Genomic DNA, 4,032 nt, shown 5'->3' on the forward strand with positions numbered 1-4,032 from the left:
AAAGATCTGCTCATGTATACACATGTGTGTCTGTGTGTGGGTATGTGAGCATGGGTGCTGTGTCCTCAGAGGCCAGAAAAGAATGGTGGATGTCCTGGAACTGGAGTTACAGATAGCTATGAGCTACCCTCTGTAGATGCTGAAGATGGGATTTGGGTCCCGTATAAGAGCAATACCTGCCAATAAGCACTTAGTCATCCCTGTAGCCCCAGATTCATATTTCTTCTTCTTTTTTTCCTGGTGCTGGTATTTTATTTCTTTGTTTACATTAGGCCATGAATTCGTATGGAATGGGCTCCAACAGCTCAGGCTCTTTTCCGTTAGTCCTCACAAAGTGTGCTTCTCTGGGTGGCGCAGGCTGGCGCTTCAGCTGAACCCAGGTGCCCTTCTCTTTGGCTTCCTTTTTCTTCTGGTTGTTCTCCTTCACCCGCTTCAGGAAGCTGTCCCTGCTCTTTGAGTGCTTGATGTGCTCAATCCGCACATTGATCCTCTTGGCCAGAATTTTTCCCTTAACCTGCTTGTTGACAATGATGCCCACGGCATACTGGGTGACATTGTAGATTCTTCAGGTTTTGCCGTGGTAGCACTTATGGGGCATTCCTTTTTGAACAGTGCCCATTCCCTTGATGTCTACAATATCACCCTTTTTGTAGAGTCGCATGTATGTGGCCAAAGGAACAACGCCATGTTTCCTAAAAGGCCTAGAGAACATGTACCGGGTGCCTCTCCTCTTTCCCTTTGTGCTCGTAATTTTGGCGCGTTACTGGAAGATGGCTGCGGCGGCCGACCAGATTCATATTTCTTAAGCCATATTACATACCTTATCTTTGAGAAACTTCTTTATGGTTTTGGCCTTTAGCTAATAGCTTTTCTAGAAACCTATGTGTGTAAGCAAGAACTTGAGGCTTTAAAGTAACATTTGGTAGTTAGAGCAATGCTTGTGAACCTCCGTCAGAGCAATTCTGAGGAGGGGAGTGGTTTCTTCACCTTCTGAACTCTCATGTGCGTCTACCACTGAGAGACTGCTCATCTGGCCAGCCAGGCTTGGCCTACCGTAGTTCCTCACATTGAGCATTTGGCATGTTAGCTGACTGCTGACCAAATGGTACTTTTAACAAGCCTTGTTGATCCCTGGTCCACTTTTTTCTCCATCTGCTTTGACTTTTAAAGTTATTGTAAGTGAATAGCATCTCATGGGAGATGGGGGAAGAAGGTTCTCTCTCTCTCTCTCTCTCTCTCTCTCTCTCTACCTTTTGGAAAGTCCATTCATTCAGTTTTTTAACAAACTGCCAGAAATCCCTTATTGTTTACAAATTGTTCCATTGTGTCCTGTTTATTTGCCAAGAAAAATCTTGCACCATACCAACTTGTGTTAGTAAAACAAACGGCTCCTTTCACAATACAACTCAGTGTGTTTGTATATTTACATGACTTTCCCAGCCATGCTCCTGGAGGAGAGACTCAGCTACATTTGCACATGTTTTGATTTCCCTTGTGTATAAGTTTTGACCTCACAAAACTGGCTCCCAATGAACCCACAGGCCGTAGATTAGTTGAAGGCACTTTGCTACGTCTTGGTTGAACAGACTTTTGTTGGAGTCTTTGAAGCAAATAGGGTGTTTGCAGGGAGTCTGAACCTGTTTGAGTATTCAGGCAAATTATGAATGAGAAATGACTGTGCCACCTGCGTCCCATGTGGCTGTAATGATCAGATAGTTACTGACACTTAGCTGGCCATTGTGTCTCTTGGGATGGTGTTAGCTTGTTTGGGTAATCTGGACTGGGGTCAGCTCTTGGGTCACTAATACCACCCTGTATGTTTGATTGACAATGCTTCCAAATAATTTGTGGTTGGTCAATAGTGTCAGAAAACATTTTTCTAAGTTTCAAGTAATTTACGATTTATATGATTTAGTTCTCAGAAGGCCTGGTAGACATTTCCAGCAGCTTTATCCTGAACTTCACAAACCCATTCACTTGCTTGTTGGGTGATTATGAAATAAGGGTGATAATTTTAAACTCGGTATAATGAGGACCCAATATACTAGTATAATAAAACACCTAGCACCATACCAGGTACCTGTGAACAAGAACTACTGCTGTTATAATTGATTTGTCTAGGATGATATTGGCCATGTCTGTGGATGGAAGGGTGAATGAATTTTCATGAAAATGAGGACATACACAGGCAAGCTTTCATTCTGGCCCTTTGATATACCAAAAAGGGTCTTTAGAAATGATGCCAAGAGGTTCTGAAAGTGTGCTTAAGCCTTTCTTAACCTCTCAGTATCCATGGGGTTTAACTTATAGCAAGAAGACTATTTTCATTCAGCATCTTCTAACTTTGAGTTAGAAGAGTTTTAGAAATCTCCGTACTCTGAACTGAAAAGAATCTCTAGGCTTTGAAAGACTCCAGTGAGTGTGTTGACATTCACTGCAGCATGACAGCATCTGACCACAGACGTGGGCCAACACAAACCATCTACGTCTCATGATGAAAAATTTAACATCAACCTAAAACGCTGCCAATGTTTTGGTCATTCTTCCGCTGTGTAGTTGTCACTGAAGGATAGGGTAACATTGAGAAACTTCGAGAGACATTTCAATTTGTGTGCCCATTTTTTCCCCCTACATAATGAGTTTGGCAGTAGAGGAAGCAGCTGGGAGCCAGGGAAGTTCTCAACTCTGCCATTCATGGAAAAAGTGAAAGCGGATGCTGTTGTTTAAATGTGGTTCATCAGATGGAGTCTTGATCCTATTGGGGTGATGATGTGAGATGGTGGAATCTTTCTGGGAGTGGGGTGGGACTCAGCCTACAGTAATTGGAGGTTCAGTCCTCAGGAAGGGTTAGGGCTGTCTTTATGTGATCTTAACTAGTTCACCTGAGAATGTGTTAGAGGAGTGAGCTTGACCCCTCTATTATAGTATCTATCCTTACCACATGCTCCCACCACGACGCCGTCCATCGTGATGTGACACAGCCAAGGAAACTCTTAGCAGAGGCTAGCCCAAGCTTGACCTTTCAGGCTCCAAAGCTGAGCTTTTCCTTTATAAAATACTGATTTTTATGCATTTTTGTTTTGCGTTTAAAAAGCAACAGAACATACAGATGGCTTTGAAAAGCATTCTTCTCTGTCAGTATATACTACATACAGGATTGTTGACTAGAACAGCTGTGTGTGTGTGTGTGTGTGTGTGTGTGTGTGTGTGTGTGTGTGTGAGAGAGAGAGTGAGTGAGTGAGTTAGTGAGAGAGAGAGAGAGAGAGAGAGAGAGAGAGAGAGAGAGAGAGAGAGAGTGTGTGTGTGTGTGTGTGTGTGTGTAACCAGTGATTTAGTTTTTAACTTTATGGGGTCAAATAAACAAAACTTATTGAATTACATAGAACTATGAGGGAATATATTGACAGATGCTGAATCAAGTGGGATAATTTTCTTATTGCTTAAACCTCTGATTGATTTTGGTCCATAGGTGTGTGAGAAACTGGTTTCCAGGCAACTATTAGATGGAGCTGGATGCAGATTACACATGCTGCTTGACAGTCAGTACCAATGTATGGCCTGCTGGGAAGTCAACCTCAGGATGCAAATCAGAAACAGTTCTATGTGGGGGAAAATGTCAAGGCACGAACTATAAAGATGAGTACAAGCTCCCAATAAAGAATTCTTTTTTCAGGTTAGCTGTAATGTTTAGGACCTGGGAAACTAGAACTGTGACACAGCCTCTGGCTGATAGCATGCATCTGCTTGCTCCAACGTTAAATACGTCTGTTAGTGACAGCAATGGCTGCTGTGTGAAGAGTTCTTCGTCAGAAAAGCAGCTTTCAGTACCCCAGCTCCTACATTCCCATGCTCCATTCATTGGTTTTGTGACATGGATTCATTAGCTATATTTAGTTAATGTTGAAAACAATAACGACAGGCCTACCTTCAACAGGGAAGAGGACTTCCATGCGTGCATTTTATTTATTGAATTCTGCTTTCCTCCAGTTTTTTCTTCCCTTTAGTTAATCTGATCCACCCCTACTTTGTATG

The 4,032-nt window shown here is 42.6% G+C and overlaps 1 pseudogene; it reads right to left on the bottom strand.

Annotated features, from left to right (window-relative positions):
• Positions 1 to 268: 268 nt before the first annotated feature.
• LOC110307757 (large ribosomal subunit protein eL21 pseudogene) lies at positions 269 to 712 on the bottom strand (annotated as a pseudogene).
• Between the last annotated feature and the right edge of the window lie 3,320 nt (positions 713 to 4,032).

The sequence above is a fragment of the Mus caroli genome, unplaced genomic scaffold (genome assembly GCF_978045245.1).
Source record: "Mus caroli unplaced genomic scaffold, Mus_caroli_1 scaffold_15, whole genome shotgun sequence".
NCBI classification, from domain to species: domain Eukaryota; kingdom Metazoa; phylum Chordata; class Mammalia; order Rodentia; family Muridae; genus Mus; species Mus caroli.